The following is a 20661-nucleotide window of genomic DNA, read 5'->3' as shown; positions in this document are numbered from 1 at the left end:
ATGTTCCTATGAAACTGACCTCGTGGATTTCAGATTGTCAGGTTCTAGGGAACTACTTCCTAGATCAGTGAGTGACCTTAGACAATTCACTTAACATTCCTGTGCCTTGCTTTCCTCATCTGAAAAATTAAGAAAATAATACAGATTGAGCATCCCTTATCCAAAAAGCTGAAATCCAAAATGCTATAAGATTTGCTGCTTTGTGAACACCAACATAATGAAATAAAGTGCAAACTTCCACACCCCAAATTTTTATTGTTGTAGTTACAGTGGGAAATGACTTTTATCCATTTTTTTTTAAATTCTTCAGGTAGTAAGTGTTAAGAACACTCATTTAACAACTGACAGTAATGCTCATTTAAGTTATAATATATATGCTTCAATATTATGAGGTTCTTTACGGACCATTCAAATATCACTGAATGCAGTGCATGTAGCTCCCTAACCTTTGAATCCACAGCATGTTTAGGTATATGTGAGATAGCAATGAATTGTAATGAGAGTTTTTAACCCCATATTAAGTTATTTAAATTTATATGATCTTTACTTTTGCTATTTATTTTGGATATTATCTCCTGAATTACAATATGCCTAGTCATTTTCCTAACAAATAGTTTGAAAAATAATATAAATGTTTCCCAAAGTACCATATGTGATTTCAGTTTTGAGTATTCTGACTAGTTTTACAAAAGAATTTAAAAAGAATTTATAGAGAAGTTTTGACCCACTTACTTGAGTTCTATGTTGTTGAACTCAGTGTTCAAGAGTAATAATAATGAGCCTTAATGTAACAGAATAATGGTGGAAGATGGTTGAATGTAGGTATAGTGTTGTATACTTTATTTTTAGTTTGTTTTGCTTTGTTTTGGAGACCAACAAAAGAAACTCCATACTTTTAGATTTATTTTATTATAGGTTTCAATTACATACACAAATATTTGAATTTTATTTCCTTAACTATAAGATTCATTTGCAATTCCATCAGAAGTTTTATGGACTACAATACTTGCAAGTTCCATAAAGAATGAGATGACTTATTCCCATGTAGATTTTTTTTAAGTTCATCTCAGACAGAAAAAAAGTAATTTACTATATAGTGATCCAAAACTGCTTGAAAAATAACACAAGACATTTGACAAATTAAAAAGCTGACTGTTTCACCTATCTCTAAGAAAATGGTAAATTGAGTGAATTCTTTAATAAAATAAATTAACATATTGTTTGTACCCATGAATGCAAAAATACTGTAAGTTCAAAGAAAAAATATTGAGATAGAAGCCTGCTTGAATAATTGGACCTATATAAGTAGGCTATTTGATAAAAATGTGCATTAAAATAATAAATCATGAGTCAAATGTGTGAAGATTAAAATTCAAAAGTTTAAATAATGATTGAAACATGAATACTTCTTTTTCTGAATAAACAAAAGACATATTTACTTTAGATACTAAACGTGTCAAGGAATATGACTGGAAACATGAATGCACTTGTGTATCAAGTGATGTGAATCCAGCCTTCAAGAAAATCACTAAGAGGCTTTGTGGGTAAATAGCAAAGGATTTTGGATTTTTGTCAATTTGTAATGAATACATTATTTTTTCACTTTTTGTTGAACACACAGATAAAGACCTGAGAACTACCCCAAAACATAGAGTAGGATATGTAAATTTATTTGGCTTGAAGTAGTTGTTTTACTGTTTGTGTATATGTGTGTGTGTTTGTTCATCAAAGCATCATTTGTACATGTATCATTCTCACAATTGGTGTGGGGAGGGAGTAGGTAAACATTAGAGGTGTGGGTGGGCTGGAAAGAAAAGCTAGGAAGTAATAATAAGAAATAAACACAAGGGGAGATCCAAGATGGTGGACTAGAGGGAGGCTGCGTTCCTTGTCACTCCATAACTCCGGTTTCAAGCAGAGGATATCTTGGTGAGGCAGTTTTAGCTGCTTAGCGATACCCTGCTGTTTACACCATTTGTCTGCTGTGATCACCTGCAGTCTGACAGCATATCGACACCTTTTTTGAGTGCAGATTGCTCACTGTCAGGCATCTATCATCTGCCATTTACCTGCCTCTCACCTGTCCATCACCTGCCTTACACCTATCCATCACCCAAAGCACGAGGTTCACCTCCCGATCGTCTGATAACAGTCAGCAAACTGATCGCCTACCGCTAGTGGAGCACCAGCTGCCTGCTGTTGCCTGGAAGTTCACTGTTACAGTACCTGCAGGTTTGATTACACGTGGCTGCCACCATTTTGAGACAACAGCCAGGCCCCAAAGGACCCCTGGCCAGACTGACTGAGCCCCATCTCCAGGATCCCTCAGCCCGACCAATCACTCCCTGCCTCTGGGGCCCTCACATCAACTGACTGCTTCCTGCCACCAGGACCCCCAGACCAACTGACTGTGCCCTATCACCGGGACCCCAGACTGACTGATTGCACCCGACCTCCAGAATCCCACAACCACACCAAACACACCCGACCTCCAGGACCCCTGCCTAACCAACTGCATCCTGCCTCCAGGACCTCCTGCTGACTATAGCCACACCCTGAGCAGCAGCTCCCAATTTGCCAACACATTTGGAAGCCAGAGAGGCCATCTTGGATAATACTGGAAGCCATAGCTCCGATCTTTAGCTGGGTCAAATCCCTTCCTGAGACGCCTGCTGGAGACTTGAAGCTCATTGTCAGGTACCTCTCATGCATCAGGCTACTGAACACTGAGAGGTTTTATTACTATGTGACGGTTATACTGTAGATTTTCTTTCATCTCCTTATTGAAAAAATTTAAGTTTCTATTTCTTTACTATTCTTGCTCTCTTTTCCTTTTGTTTACCTGTTCCATCAGAGTCTCTTTCTCCCTTTTTTGCATGCTAACATCCAATTTCTGTTGATTATGCTCTCATCCTTTCTATTATCTAGAACTTCTGTATATTCTTTTCTTATCCCATTAACAGCCACATTCAACATCCCTCTGCATCTTCTTTGTCCTCCATTTGAAACTGCAGACCTTATTACAAATCTGTTTGTTTTACTGAAGATAATATTTGAACTCATTCTGTTTATTATGACAATATTATTATTGTCCTTATAGGGACTATTTGGTCTAGGATTACATAGTGTCTGAATTGGGCACTGCTAATATTGATCTCCACTTAACAAAAGGATTTTGGAAAACTATAGAGCCACTACAAGTCTATAGGGAGAAATCTGCCATAACCCAGATCTGCACTGCTAGAGGGGAAGATATGTGAACAACATGAAAAAACAAGAGAAGAAAATGATCCAAACAAATCAAGATTCTATATTAATAGAATACAATGACAGTATGGTAGGAGAAATATCAGAAAAGGACTTCAGATTATACATGATTCAGATGATTCGTGATGCAAAGGATGAGGTAAGAGAGCAAATGCAGGCAATGAATGATACTACCAATAAGCTGAAAGAGCAACTGCAGGAAGCAAAAATCATTTCAACAAAGAGATAGAGATTCTCAAAAAAAAAACCAAACAAACAAACAAACAACAACAACAACAACAAAAAAAAACAAATGAAAATCCTTGAAATGAAGGAAACAATAAACCAAATTAAAAAACTCAATAGAAAGCATCACCAAAAGCCTAGACCACTTGGAAGACAGAACTTCAGACAATGAACACAAAATAATTAATCTTGAAAATAAAGTGGCCCAAACAGAGAAGATGGTAAGAAATCATGAACAGAATCTCCAAGAACTATGGGACATCATGAAAAGACCAAATTTAAGAATTATTGGGATTGAGGAAGGCACAGAGATACAAACCAAAGGAATGAACAACCTATTCAATGAAATAATATCAGTAAATTTCCCAAAGTTGAAGAATGAAATGGAAAATCAAATACAAGAGGCTTAAAGAACACCAAATGCACAAAATCAAAACAGATCCATACCAAGGCACATTATAATGAAAATGCCTAACATTTAAAATAAAGATAGGATTTTGAAGGCCACAAGAAAAAAGCATCAGATTACGTATAGGGGGAGACTAATACGGATAGCAGCAGACTTCTCAACCCAGACTCTAAAAGCTAGAAGGGCCTGGACCAACATATTTCAAGCTCTGAAAGAACATGGTTACCAACCAAGAATCCTATACCCAGCAAAACTAACCTTCAGATTTGAAGATGAAATAAAATCCTTCCATGATAAACAAAAGTTAAAAGAATTTACAAATAGAAAGCCTGCGCTACAGAATGTTCTCAACAAAATATTCCATGAGGAGGAAATGAAAAACAACAATGTAGGTCAGCAAAGGGAGGAACTACCTTAGAGCAAAACCACTCAAAGGAGAAACCAATCCAACTTAAACACCAAAAATAAGCCAAATGACTGAAAATACAAATCATATCTCAATAATAACCCAGAACATTAATGGCCTAAGCCCATCAAACAAAAGACATAGACTGGCAGAATGGATTAAAAAGAAAGACTTAACAATATGCTGCCTGCAAGAGACTCATCTCATAGAAAAAGACTCCACAGACTAAAGGTGAAAGGATGGGAAAAAACCTATCAAGCACATGAACTCAGTAAAAAAGTGGGGGTTTCCATCCTTATATCAGATAAAATGGACTTCAAGCCAAAGGTGGTCAGAAGGGATAAAGAAGGACATTTCATACTGTTTAAGGGAACCATAAATCAGGAAAACATAACGAAGTAAATATTTATGCCCCAAACAATGGTGCATCCCTGTACATCAAACAAATCCTTCTCAATTTCAGGAATCACATAGACCACAGCACAATAATTCTGGGTGACTTTAATGCACTGCTGTCACCACTTGATAGATCTTCCAAACAAAGACCAACCAAAGAAACCATAGAACTCAATAACACAATCAATAACCTAGACTTAATGGATATATATAGAATATTCCATCCATCAAGGAGCGGATTCACTTTCTTCTCAGTAGCACATGGAACCTTCTTGAAAATAGACCATATGTTATGCCACATAGCAGCCCTTAGGAATTGCAAAAAAATAGAGATACTGCCTTGTGTTTTATCAGATCATAATGGACTGAGAGTAGAAATCAATGACAAAATAAAAAACAGAAATTACTCCAACACCTGGAGACTAAATAATATGCCATTGAATGAAACATGGATAACAGAAAACATCAGGGAGGAGATAAAAAAAATCTTAGAGGTCAATGAGAACGATGATGAAACATATCAAAATGTCTGGGACACTATGAAAGTGGCACTAAGAGGAAAATTGGTTGCATGGAGCGCATTCCCGAAAATAATGAAAAGTCAACAACTAAGTGACCTAACATTACAGCTCAAAGCCCTAGAAAAAGAACAGAATAACAGCAAAAGTAGTAGAAGACAAGAAATAATTAAAATCAGAGCTGAAATCAATGAAATTGAAACAAAAGAAACAATTCAAAAAATAGACAAAACAAAAAGTTGGTTCTTTGAAAAAGTAAACAAAATAGACAAACCCCTTGGCCACACTAACAAAGAGAAGGAGAGAGAAAATTCAAATTACTAAACTTCATGATGAAAAAGGAAATATCATTACAGACACCACTGAGATACATAACATAATGAGAATCTACTTTGAAAATCTGAATTCCAACAAAATAGAAACTACCGAAGACATTGACAAATTTCTAGAGACATATGCTCCTCCCAAACTGAACCAGGAGAACATACAAATTTAAACAGATCAATATGAAGCAATGGAATAGAAGAAGTCATTGAAAACCTACCATCCAAGAAAAGCCCAGGACCAGACAGATTCTGAGCCGAGTTCTACAAGACCTTCAAAGAAGAACTCATTCCAATACTTCTCAAAGTATTCCAGGAAATAGAAAAGGAGGGTACCCTACAAAAGTCATTCTATGAAGCTAATATCACCCTCATACCCAAACCAGGAAAAGGCACATCAAGGAAAGAAAATTTTAGACCAATATCCTTGATGAATATAGATGCTACGATCCTTAACAAAATATTGGCAAACCATATCAAAAAATATTAAGAAAATCATGCAACACTATCAAGTGGTGATCATCCCTGGAATTCAAGGATGTTTTCACATCTGTAAATCAATAAATGTAATCCATCATGTCAATAGACTTAAGGATAAGAATCATATGGTTATTTCAATTGACGCAGAAAAAACCTTCGACAAAATATAACACCCCTTCATGCTCAAAACACTAGAAAAATAGAGATAGTAGGAACATACCTGAACATTGTAAAGGCTATTTATACTAAGCCCATGGCCAACATCATTCTTAATGGAGAAAAACTGAAATCATTCCCTTTAAAAATGGAAACAAGACAGGGATGTCCTCTTTCACCACTTCTATTCAACATTGTCCTCGAAACTCTAGCCAGAGCAATTAGGCAGACTAAAGAAATTAAAGGGGTATGAATAGGAAAATAGGAACTTAAGCTGTCACTAGCTGCTGATGACATGATTCTATATTTAGAGGATCCAAAAAACTTCTCCAGAAAACTTCTAGACCTCATCAATGAATTCAGAAAAATAGCAGGCTATAAAATCAACCCGCATAAATCTAAAGCATTTTTATACGCAAACAATGAAACATCTGAAAGGGAAATGAGGAAAACAACTCCATTTGCAATAGACTCAAAAAATAAAATAAAATAAAATAAAATACTTGGGAATCAATCTAACCAAAGAGGTAAAAGATCTCTACAATTAAAACTACAAAACATTGAAGAAAGAAATTGAGGAAGACCTTAGAACATGGAAAGATCTCCCATGTTCTTGGATAGGCAGAATTAATATTGTGAAAATGACCATACTACCAAAAGTGCTATACACATTCAATGCAATTCCAATTAAAATCCCAATGATGTGCCTTGCAGAAATAGAGCAAGCAATTATGAAATTCATCTGGAAGAATAAGAAACCCAGAATAGCTAAAGCAATCCTTAGCAGGAAGAGTGAAACGGGGTATCGTGATACCAGAATTTCAACTATACTACAAAGCAATAGTAACAAAAACGGCATGGTATTGGTACCAAAATAGACAGGTAGATCAATGGTACAGAATAGAGGACATGGACACAAACCCAAATAAATACAATTTTCTCATACTAGACAAAGGTGCCAAAAATATGCAATGGCGAAAAGATAGCCTCTTCAACAAATGGTGCTGGGAAAACTGGAAATCTATATGCAACAGAATGAAACTAAACCTCCCTCACCCTACACAAAAATCAACTCACAATGGATCAAGGACATTGGAATCAGACCAGAGACCCTGCATCTTATAGAAGAAAAAGTAGGTCCAAATCTTCAACTTGTTGGCTTAGGATCAGACTTCCTTAAGAGGACTCCCATAGCACAAGAAATAAAAGCAAGAATCAGTAACTGGGACAGATTCAAACTAAATAGCTTTCTCTCAGCAAAGGAAACAGTCAGTAATGTGAGGAGAGAGCCTACAGAGTGGGAGAATATCTTTGCCACTCATACTTCAGGTAGAGCACTAATTTCCAGAATATATAAAGAACTCAAAAAACTCTACAGCAAGAATACAAATAACCCAATCAACAAATGGGCTAAGGATAGGAACAGATGCTTCTCAGAAGAAGATCTACAAGCAGTCAACAAACATGAAAAAATGTTCACCATCTTTAGTAGTAAGAGAAATGCAAAGCAAAACTACACTGAGATTCCATCTCACCCCAATTAGAATGGAAATTATCAAGAATACAAGCAACAATAGGTGTTGGAGAGGATGTGGGGAAAAGGGTACACTCATACATTGCTGGTGGGAATGCAAATTAGTGCAGCCACTCTGGAAAGCAGTGTGGAGATTCCTTAGAAAACTTGGAATGGACTCACCATTTGACCCAGCTATCCCACTGCTAGGCCTGTATCCAAAGGACTTAAAATCAGCATACTACAGAGATACAGCCACATCAATATTCATAGCTCCTCAATTCACAATATTCAGATTGTGGAACCAACCTACATGCCCTTTAATTGATGAATGGATGAAGAAACTGCGGTATATATATACATGGAATATTACTCAGCCATAAAGAATGATAAAATTATGGCATTTGCAGGCAAATGAATGAAATTGGAGAATATCATGCTAAGTGAGATAAGTCAATCTCAAAAAACCAAAGGACGAATGATCTCCCTGATAAACGGATGATGACACATAATGGGGGGCAGGGGGCAAGAGTGGAGGAAGGAAGGACTGTATAGAGGGAAAAGAGGGCGGGGGTGGAAAAAATAACAGATTGAATCAAACACCATTACCCTATGTAAATTTATGATTACGCAAATGGTATGCTGTTACTCCATGTACAAACAGAAACAACATGTATCCCATTTGTTTACTATAAAAAGAAATTTAAAAAAATAAACACAAAGGATTAGAATTATATACATACTCAAAGCAGGGGCATTGATGCATGGAAAGACTTGATGGGTCTGATCCTAATAAAGGGAAAAGCCCATGAATGCTTACTTATTGTGGAACACACCAAAGGGATTCAGTAAGGAGCTTCTTCAGGAAAACAGGTTAAGAGTGGGGAAAACAGGTTGTTTGAGACTTGGCAGGTTATGTCTATCTGTAGGCAGTAATGTTTGAACCTAGCGCTGTGTGTTAAGGCAGGTTGCCAGCTTGATCTGGGCTTCCTTGAATTTAGGGATTTCACCCAGGAGTTCCCAGGAAAACACCCTCCCTGCCTTATGATGGCTCTAACAAATCCACAGTTCAAACACAGCTTCCAACAATATATAATATCACCTGAGGAGTCTTTTTATTGATGGAGGGTCTACATTATAATATGACCATGTCTACAGGTTAATTTGTAGAACAATCATTAGAATTAGTCCTTGAATGTATTTGTTAGAACATGTTTTCTATGTTCCTTTAACATACAACAACTAGAAAAAGAACATCTTTATGATCAAAGGTATAAAGGAATCGTGAAGGTAAAGAATTTTTTTAAACAAGTATTTTTATATACCAGTGATCTCTACATATTTTATGTAATATACTGTCCTTTTTTCCCAGAGTAAGGGAATTAAACAGATTAAAAGTATCTAAAAACACACAATAAATAGCTTTAGAACAAAAAAAATTAACAATAAATACCAATAACAATAAAAAACTAAATATAAATAAATTTATATTCTATAGAGTTTAAGTCTTAAGAAGTTAAATATATTCATAAATGTATGGAAAGATAAAACTTGTTCAACACATTTCAATATGCATACTGATTTAATTTCAAATAATTAAAGTGATTTTTAAATAATGGCTGTTTATTTTATTATTTAAAAATTTTATTTGTTCTTCTTTGTTATATGTCAGTGGACTCTATTTTGACATGTTTATACAAACATGAAATTCATTTTATTCTAATTAGGATCCTAGTCTTGTGGTTGTACATGATGTGTGGTGTACTTATATATGTATAGAGGAAAGTTAAGTCACATTCATTTCTTTTAAAATTACATATAATTTGATAATTGATATGGTTTAATAATATAAGTTGAAATTACATACTTTTGTACTACCACATCCAAAATATTACTTATTGTAAATCCTATATGTTAGGAATTTATCTACAAGTGGATTAGTATATAGATTGGTCTCTTGTGTTTACAAGTATTTCTTACTATTTTAGTTACTTAAAATCTAAAATAAATTGAATGAAATGAGAAGACTTAGGCTTTCTAACAAGGTCTGTTACTGATGCAGGATAGATGAAATAATAAATAGAGACAGAATGGAAACAAAAGAAAGGAAAAGGAGACCATGAATCAGTCTGAAAGTCTCCCACTAAAATGTTCCTTATATTTTTTCTCCCCCAGCCAGATTCTCTCCCAGGTCTGTGGCTCCCAACTTTTTGAGAAATCTACAAATCTTAAACTTACTCTAAATTCCCATACAATTTTAAAATTAGTGTACATTCATTCATGAAACTTTCCCTGTGCTCTTATGTTTATTTTTAGAATAGGTTAAACAAAGGGGGTACAATATGTATTTCCCAAATGTTACCTATTGTTCAAATACATGAGATCGCATCACTCAGGGTATCCTGAGAACAGCCAGAACATGGGTAAACCTTTTGTGTTCACCAGACTGATTTCATCTCTACGTACCTTCCCATGCCCGTCTTTCACAGAGGTTATTTTGAAATTAATAGCCTGATACCCTTAAAGGCACATCTCACTCTGAGATAGCTGGCATTCTCCCTTGAATGTTTACTCGTTGCTTACCTGAATGAATCTCTGTTTGTGCCTCTAACATGTCTTAAATCATTTTCTGTGACATTGTCAAGAGCACATCATCCTGAGTTGAGTTGTCTCTCTCTGCAACCTACACAGACCCCCGTCTGATAACATTACTGCAGTTGAATAAAATGTTAAAATATTGAGTAAAAATTTTAAGCTACCACATCAATCAGTAGCCAGTATTTTAGCGAAAGTGTTAAAGAAGTAAAGAAGCATACAAACAAATGCCAAAAACTAGAGCACCTCAGTTAAAAACCACAGCATGTTTCAAAGGTCTTGAGGAAAGGCTTGCTTCTGCTTTGGCTGTTGCAGGAGTAGAATAGCTACACTGGAGAAAGCAAAAAGAAGCATGAGGAGGAATGAAGACAGAGTCTCCACACGGGACCCAGTCACACTGAAGAGTGGCTTCTACCCTGAGAGGGTTGGGAGCCCATGTGTTATACTGGGACTTACATACTAAAGTCCACTTTTTCTATTAGGGAAGAATAAAATATGAAAGCATCAGAGTGGAATTGGAGAGGATTGCAATAATTCAATATATTACCACAGCTAGCTCCTAAGTGATAGTGCAAGAAGTTGTTAGGACACAATCACTCTGTGGATATAGTTTAAAGCTAATTCCAAGAAAATTCAGGAACTCAGATGTGTGGAGTTCATTGCTTATGAAATCAGCATGTTAGGACTGAAAATCTACTCATTGCAGGTCCATGTTTCTTAATAAGCAGCTATCTTTTACTTCTGCTAAGATGAAATGATTGTTGTGATTCAATAACTGAGAAAAAGAGCTTCAGTTCTACATGATAGCTACCCCCCAAACCAAAAATAAATAAATAAATAAATAAATAAAAAGAAAATAATCCTTAGGAGGGTTACAACAATAAGAAGAAAAAAATTAGACAAAATAAACTGAAAACCAGCATATTAGAGTATAAGTTTAAAACTAATTATTGTTATTAAGACCGTAATTGTCTACAATTTCCCTTTTTCTACTTAATTTTACTTTGCATTCTATTTTAGTCTTCCACTAAGTTCTCCCCATATTCCTGCTGGGAAAAATATACTGATATTTATTTCTTGAATTTCTTTACTTAATGAGTTTTCTCATTTTTATTGCTTATACCTGCTTTACTTATCAGACAAATTCTATTTTTAAATCCCTCTCCCATAATTTTCTTTCATAAGTAGCCCAGAGAGCAGCATTTATTTATTTATTCAACTACTTGAAAATACCACTTTGTTACTGAGTTAGATGCAGTTTGATACCTAAGAAAATTTATACAATGTTAAACCTTAGACAATATTTCCCAGTAAATTCTGATTATAGTATAATATACCTAAGGTCACTTCCACATTTATATGATTTTGTAACATCGAGTGCCTAAATTTTTATTTCTTATTGCCACTTAAGTTCAAAGGCAGGAAAAATTTATCAAACGTTAACTGTGAAAGAAAAGCATTTTGCCGGTGTTGAACCAAGCCACTCTGATGCAGAGAACATCTCATAGGCTTCTAAAGTCCTCAGAGAAACTTACATAGTCTTGTGTCCTGATTGCCTTAGTGGATGCCCATAGGTCCTTCCTCTTCCACACAGCATTAATACCCACATAATCTCATAGCTGTGTACCTAGTTGTCTGCTTCACAGATTTCTCACAAACGGTTCCTGAGTTCACTTTGTCTTGCATGGACCTGCTCTAATAGTGAGTCAGTGAAATGTTGCTAAATGTTCAGAGATACAAAGAAGGAAATGGGTTATCACGTCACCTTAAATTTTACCCAAGAAGGATTTGATCACACAGTGATAATTTTCCCACCTTACCTCTTTCCACCTTTGGGCTTTCCTAACTGTCAGCCACCTCTTACGAATTTCCACTCTTAATTCTAAATAATAGACCGAGAGTACTTTATGTGATCAGATAACTCCACATATCCTCTGGAGGATCCAGTAAAGAAAATAGTTAGGGTCTCTGTGTCAAGTCATATTTCTATCTAAATAAATGCTGAGTTAAGCAATATATAAAGAGAAATGGTTGGTTTGGGGTTGCAGATTTGGAGGTTCAAGTCCATGATCAGTTGGTCCCATTGCTGTAAGCCTGTTGTAAGGCAGCACATCATGGTGGAATTGTAGCATAGGACCTTGTGGTGGATAAGATTTCATGGCCAGGATGAAGAGAGAAAGTGGTCCCATGGTCTCCTGAGAGCATAAACCCCAGTGATCCAAGGATATCCTGCAAGGCCCCACCTCTTAAAGTTTCCCTCCTAGTAAGCCCTTAACACATGAGCATTTGAGAGACACTGAAGATACAAACTAGAGCAATCACCATGAATATACATAGTGTGTATAATTTTCAAGCCTATGAGAAAGTAATCTTAATATTAATCACCAAAAGTTTACTTTAACATGTAAGTGGTCTGATCCCCTAAAGAAACTGCAGACCCTTCGAAAAGCATAATTAACCAGACTAGTTCTAAAAATTATACAATTTAATACAAAGGAAAAAGAAAGACAGATAATCTTCTCTGGGACCAGATCATTTCTCAAAACCAAGCATGTGGTCAGTCTTTACAAATGGACTATCTCTACAACCTGATTTTAAATCATTAAAATGACCACAGAAAACTTAATCACTAGGAAAACCTTATTATTTTTTGTAGTCTTTGTGTCACAGTCTGCAGGCCTTGCCTGCAGAATGACATTTCAAATCATACAATTTTCATCAAAACTTAACGGCAGAAAAGTGTCATGATTAACTTATCTTTTGCCATTCTCATTTCTCGCATTTTAAAATGTATTTTCCTGTTTTTATAATTTTTAGAGAGTATAGAATTAGTGGGAATCAAGTTATCAAGTGGTGTTCTGAAATGACCCTGTGCATGAAAAACCCACATGACAATTTGGTTCATTTAGACTTCTTAACAATAAATATGTGAGGAGAAGTGGGGAAGGAGGTGATGGAAAGCAAAGAAATCGAGAAAGTAAATGAGAAAAAAAAAAAAACAGAAAATTCAAGAGAAAGGGGAGAAACTAAAATAATGTAACTTGGATAAAATAACTGATCTAAGGCAAAAAGATAAATAATCTGAAACAAAATGTTTATGTCTGTGTCTGAGTCATGTTCATTAAAATCTATGGACTATAGAGAGAGATTTCAGAAAGTGTGAAAGACAAAAAGTAATTAGTTTTCAACATTTCTGCATCTGGAAATGGATTTCTAGCTAGAAGTAAACATAATTTCAAGATTGACATTGCCAATCTTAAAGTGGTGTCATCTGAGTTAGTGCTTTTAAAATCACAAAGAATTGCAAGAATTACTCCTTGTTTTAGTCAGCCTTTTCACCTCTGTGACTAAAAGGGCCCAATCAGAACAAATTTAGAGGAGGAAATGTTTATTTGAAGGTTTACACTTTCAGAGGTCTTAGTCAGTAGAAGGCTGGCTTCATTCCTCAGGGCTAGAAGTGAGGCAGAACACTATGTGCTGGAAGAATACAGCAGAAGGAACCAACTCACAATGGTGATCAGGAAGCAGAAAGAGACTCCACTGGCCAGATGCAAATATATACACAAAACCACACCCCAATTCCCATCTCCTTCAGCCACCACCCTACCCACTTTGGTTATCACTCAGCTAATCCCTATCAGGGAATTAAATTACTGATTGGGTTAAGACTTTTTAAACTCAATCATTTCTCCTCTGAACCTTCTTGCATTGTTTCACATGTGAGCTTTTGGGGTCACCTCACATTAAAACCATAAGGCTCCTTTTAAAAGAGTACTACGTTTCTACATCACCTAAGTCAATAAAGTGTATTTAAAGATGCATATTTCCTTGAGTTTGAGAGTTCTTTGCTTTCACATGTTATGGGATAGTCTGCTGTTACACAGGAAGCTTCCTTTAGAATAGAAAAATCTATTTTATTATCTATGAATCTGCTCACTTTACTCTTACTATTTCACCTGTATAGTTGACTAAGATAAAATGTGCATTTACCATATTCTAACTCCTTAATTTTCCCTAACTTATTTTAAGAAAATATATCCTAACGGTAGATGGAATGGTGGTGTGCAGAATTAGTGGGAGAAAAAAAAAAAAAAACTAGTTTTCTGTCCTTTGTAGACTGTATCAAAACCATTTAAAAATATACAGAGATTTGATGTTACTATAGAAAGCTCAAATTGCTTTGATTTAAAATGTGACCATGAAGAAAAAGTCAGAATTCATAATCTGTGGGGCTGATGCACATACAGGCTAATCACATTCAGTACTTTTGAGGTCAGGATTCATATCTGAGTCTGAATCAATATTAATATTCCTTCTTGGCACTTGGTAGATGAAAAATGTTTTCTGCAAAAAGGAACAGCTTCTATTACTTTTATTAAAGAGTAGTTAGTTGCCTGTACTTTCCTTGGGTTTAAAAAGATAGTATAGAAATGACTGTGCTTATAGTTTCATAGTTTGTAAGAAGTGCTTTTGAGAAAAGATATTTTAACTTTATGGGATTCTATGACTTCACAATAATAGTATTTTCACTCACTTCAACATGCTTCTTCCTTAGAAATATAAGTGTTAAACTACACTATCTTTCTGGTCTACATAACAATCCCATTAGGTTCAAATAGATTCTGATTTGATAAATCTTAGGAATACCTACTTCACAAGAAGCATCCTTATTGTCCTCCAAGTTAGGAGCTGATTCAATTCTCAACCAACCTCCTTTATGAAAATTGGTCACATGAATCATTTTTTCGTAAACCTAAATTCAGAAATAGGGCTTCTTTCTGAATTCCCATGGACCACCCCACGCACACTGTCTTAAGGCATAAAGGTCATGGAGCCCTGAGGTAGGTGGGATAAGTCCTATAGTGCTCTGTCCTGACAATTTCAACATTCTCATCTCCAATTCATGCATCAGAATTCTTTAGCTCTACTTCTATTTTTGCCAATTAGAGAGAAAACAAAGAAAGGGATAAATGTCAGATAATTATTTTTCTTCCACCCTCTGGAGCTACAGATAATTTTTAGCTGAGATCATTCAGAGCATTAAAATCATTCATTGCATTTAAAAAAAAAAATCCAAGAAGCATACTAGAACAATTACATATTCTTATTCATCAGTCATTATGATATCTTAGTTTCATTGTTTATTAAAAAAACTCTCCCATTATTATTTGTAGGAGAGCATGACTTATTTACATATTATTTATGTTGCCAAGAGTGTTCACAATTGCCACTCGGTTCACCCTACAGAATATAAAATAGCTGGTCCTTGTAAGACACTTGACTTAGCTTCTATCTCGAAGAGTATTTAAAGAAGTTATCACTATTTCTCTAATAAGTAAGACCCAGAGAGGTGAATTATAGATCTGAATAGCACAAATAGCAAAATTCAAATACCAGTTGTGAAAGATTTACTTTTTCAAAACATGAGGTGCAAATTTACTTTTTCTTTCTAAAAACACTAAAAATAGTGGGAGATTGTATGATTATCAGAAACTTATAGCACCAAATTTTGTATTTGGTTTTCAGATACTTTGGCAATATTTTAAATTCAAAAAAACGGGGAGGATCAAGCATGCACTTTTTGGCCTCCTAGTAAAACTTGGATAATTTGTTAGCTAAAGAGCCTTACTGCCAAAGAGTCTTGTGTCCTTTGTTACCCTACCTCCTTTTGCCCTCAGGAAAGGTTTACAACCAGAAGAGAAAAGTCAGACATCCTTTGAGTTATTCCATTCTATTGCTTGTGGCTGAATTTTGGTCATATTTTGTCTTTGTTGCCATGGCTTTAAGTTCCACCTCTTGCCCTACTTGTCTGATTTTCAAACAGCAGCACAACAGATTCCTATTATTCAAAGTGAGATGATGCACCTATTGTTCATTAAAACAACCCTTTTAATTCTCGCATGAATAATCTGAATCTGGACTTCAGAACAAATTCCTACCATGGAAACTGAATTCATAATCCTGAAGCAAAACATTTGGGGCAACATACCTGGGAATTACACCAGATATGCTTCTCAGCATATATATTTTCTTTCAGGTTTGTTTATGTAATTCAACAGCAGAGACAAACTGAGGAAGTCTATTTAATAGTGCCTCTGAAAGCTCTGTCTCCCTATTATTGAAGACAAGAGCTGTCAGAAAGCAAACACTGAAAAGATGCATGCTGCTCTCTGCTCAGTGATGTAAGTAGAACAATCTTGGACAGAGGGTCCAATACCAAACAATGGAACAGCTAGCACAGAGTGGTGAGGCAATTAATTTCTCAGATGCTAATTCAATGTCACGAAAAGGAAACGAAGGAAAACAATGGAGCTACAGCAATCTTGTAAACATTATGTAGATGATGGATTAAATAAAAGGACAAAAATGAAAAGGAGAAATATATTTTCAATTCACCTCATGCCACATATGATTGGAAATAGCATACCAAAGCAAAATCTCCTTTATTATTTTTCTTATTTTACATTTTGTAATAGAAGAAAACATTGATGTTTCTATCTAAATCAATCATTTGTCTTCTTTTCCAGGCACCATTCTTAGATAAAAAGCATATTGACGGAATATAGATTGTTTGAGATTTATATTTCCTAACAAGCTAAACCAGTAGTTATTTAAGTGTATCTAATTCACTGTTGCAGAAAAGGGCAAATTAAATCACAAAGCAAGTCCCCTGCAGTATGTCTCTGAGGGTAGTGACTTGGGAAAAGAGAATCCCTCTTCTAGCTAGACCTCTGCAGCACAGAGAAGCCCTGACTGCAGGGTCTGAAGTTAACTCTCAGGACCATCTTACCATCCACATTTTAGATAGTTGTTCAGGTAACTGCTATTTTGTTTCATTTCAAAACAAAATGCAGCTATTTCCATATTCTAAAGTAAAAGTTCAAATTGTCTTAAGTGCACAGCAGTTAAGTCTAAAAAGAAAAGAAACCCAAGTCCCTTGAAATTAAATCAGCTGCTCACTCTCTGAGCGTTGTCACGTTCAAATTCCACTGCAGCACTACCAAAAGAGTAGAGTGGAAGGATAATTAGAAATTACTACCTGTAGAATTAATGATCTAGGTCTATCTGTCTCATGTCAGTAAAATAAGAGGGTGACAGCAGATAAAGAACAATTTGAAAGGGGGAGAAACATGAAGTCCAATAAATATTATCCTTACAAGATTCAAGGAAGGTCTCCTTTGCCCACACAAATTGAATTTACATACCCCATATTGATTAAGATTCTTCCTTTTCTCTCACTCAAATTTTTATTAATATTCCCCGTAAAAACAGGCTGTGGCATCTGAAATCCAAGCTGTTCTATATATAAATCTCATGATCATAACAAGTAGAGGAAGCACAGAGCTTCATATTCTTTTTTTATGGCAATCCCATATTCAAAAATGATCTTTTTATTAGTCTTTCTGAGACTCTGCAATGACAACAATCATTTCCAATGCTAGCTATGTGAAATTAGAAGCCAATTAGTTAATTTAAAGAGCAGCAAAAGTTGTGATACTTTGAACTTTATTTAGCCAACTATTTTGTAGTTATTTTGCACAAATGCTGTGTGGGTCCTTTTTGGAATGCAGATGGTGACTTATATGTCCCTGAACTACACAACTACAATTATTAATGTCTTGATTACTGATGAGGTCAAAACCCTTCATGGGTTATGCATAAGGCAATAAGAATAAAAAGGTGGTGCACAATTAGACAATTCATTTCAAATTTTAAAAACAATTTATTGCATAATGTTGCCTAAATGCAAACAATTTGTGAAAATTTACATCATCCTGAGGCCATGCTCTGCAACTACACAATTGCATTGTCAAATTGAGATTTGCTTCACAGTGGTGATGTGTGTGTACATGTGTGGTACAGAAATCAAACATAGGGCCTTGTCCATACTAGGCAAGTACTCTACCAACTGTGATCCTCCTGCCTCAGATTCTATAGTAACCGGGAATTCAAGCATGCACCATTGCACCATGCTCTGAAGATGATTTTTAAAACACTCAAATAAAAAATGACCAGGAATTTCTAACTGCAATGAAAAGATTGATTATGGATAATACTAATTGTCACATTAAAGAAAAATTAACTATGCTTAAATAAGATTATTAAATAGAAAATTTGACTATAAATCTGTAATGTTTGTTTAATACATTTTAGAACATATCACACGCACTGAGAGTTACTTTTAGCATACCTAGAAACACATAATACCATTCTCTGACTATATTTTAATGGCATATTAATACCCACTTCAGGAAACTAAAACATTTTGATATTGGCTTCATGCATCATCACTCAGCAAAGGTGTTTATTAATAGACTATTAAAATATCCATGTCATGTTTATCTTAAAAATTTGCAGTATATATGTGCTTGTCTCTGACAAGTAGTCACTTTGGGAAGAGCTGTTAATTAAAATGATCATAAATGATCTGAGTGCTGCTAGAAGAAACATAACAGGTGAAAATATTTTTCTTCAAGCATTGTATCTCCTCTTGATCTCTTCATTCCTTTTATTTTGACTATATCTCTCCATAATTAACATCAACCTATGTACATTTTAGACATTAATTCCTACAATAGTTGGCATTTAATTAATCTATTTTAATAATATATTGTTGCAGTTAAAATGTTATTTTTTCATCTTATTAGTTGATAACTTTATAATTTAAAGTGATACCATTTGAATAGAAATTACTGTTATGGAAATTAGAATGATATCATGGGTGTTATGGTTTGGATGGGATATGAGGTATCTATCAAAAGCTTACATTTGAGGCAATGCAAGAGAATTCAGAGGGGAAAATGATTGGGTTTTGAGACCCTTAACCCAATCAATGAATTAATCACCTGATGGGTTAATTGAGTGGTAATTTTAAAGGCAGGTGGAGCATCGGGGGCATGGCTTTGGAATATATATTTGTATCTGACAAGTGAAGATCTCTCTCTGCTTTCAGATCATCATGTGAGCCACTTCCCTCTGCCATACTATTCTGCTATGATATTCAGGCACACCTTGAGCTCTGAGGAATGGAGTCTGCTTTCTATGGATTGAGACCTCTGAAACCATGAGCCCCCAAATAGACTTTTCCTCCTCTAAAATTGTTCTGCTTGGGTTCTATAGTCAGAGTTGTGAAAAACCTGACTAAAACAATAGGTTAAATTATATTAGCAAATACCCATGGAATATATTAAAAGTTTAAATTAGTATAACTAATCTTTGCCTTTTTTAAGCATATTGACCTAATACCATTTATAAAAAAATTTAATTTTTAAAAAATGTGTGGAGTGGTTTTCTTTTTTTCTATTTTCAAATAACTGTCTTTGTATAAAGTAGTGGAATTCATGAGAAAATTCAAAAAATATTTTTGGTTGTATTGATGGAGAAAATTTATAACTAGAGTTGAATATGAATTATAAATTAAATTTGACATCTGTATAATATTAAGGGAAAAGCAGTTATGTTAGTGAGATAGTATGTAATAAAATATGTCCTTTCTGTATAATTAATTCTCTTTAAAAGTAAACTAATATTATATAACTAGTTACCTAAATGTCTGTTTTCCAGACCATGTATGTATGCATTTCCTCATTCCTAATGTGCTGAAAATGTAAAATATGCATCCCTGTAAATCCATTTTTTTTAGACAATTTCATTGCCAAACAGTAGATTTGAAGTCAAGGAAATACAGTGACATTTAAATCAAATGTCATTTTTGTAATTTTAATCATAATTTGATCTTTTACTTATTTTTATTATTTTGAGAATATTACAGGAATAGTTCTAGGGTGCTGAGAAAAAATAAGCATATTTCTCTTCATTATTATTTTAAACAAAGGGGGAATATAGACAGACATAAATCATTATTCCATAATTTAAAAAAATGAGTGAAAAAGAGATATGTTACAAACCAAAAAATAAGCATGGGTGCTCTAGCAAATGCTTAAGTGTCCATCAAACATTAACCTGGGTCATCTAAGAACCAGGTATGGTTTTATTTGTGCAAAAACTAACTAGGAGAAATACTAGGAAAGAAAAAAAAAAAAAAAAGGGATCCAGAGAAGGCTAAGATACAAGTTTAGGAACAGCTACTCCAGATCCTTATGGATCTGAACAGCTACTCCAGATCCTTATGGATCTTTCTTCATGAAAGGAGACTAGAAATTGATATGTTCCTAGGATGCACTATAGCCCATGGCTACAACTATCTGAAGTCAGTCACTCACTCCCTCCTTCATCCATGTTCTTTTCCAAGTCTCCCTCACCCTCATGTACTGAGAACTCAGAAGTTCTTGATAACTAACCTGGTGATGTAACTATAAGTTTCATTTCTGAGAGGTCCAAACTCTTGGTTATCATATCCTTCTTAGGTTATA

At 34.8% G+C, this 20661-nt stretch overlaps 1 long non-coding RNA gene across 1 annotated transcript in view; it reads left to right on the top strand.

The window, feature by feature from the left end:
• Positions 1–20057, top strand: part of LOC306665337 — an 84452-nt gene extending 64395 nt beyond the window's left edge. The window contains exon 3 of the long non-coding RNA XR_013764988.1: positions 19242–20057. This is a non-coding gene — a long non-coding RNA (uncharacterized lncRNA). The remainder of the gene's footprint in view (positions 1–19241) is intronic.
• The last annotated feature ends 604 nt before the right edge of the window (positions 20058–20661 follow it).

The sequence above is a fragment of the Sciurus vulgaris genome, assembly GCF_902686455.1.
Source record: "Sciurus vulgaris genome assembly, chromosome: 7".
Lineage (NCBI taxonomy): Eukaryota > Metazoa > Chordata > Mammalia > Rodentia > Sciuridae > Sciurus > Sciurus vulgaris.
This window is presented reverse-complemented; position numbering and strand designations above follow the sequence as displayed.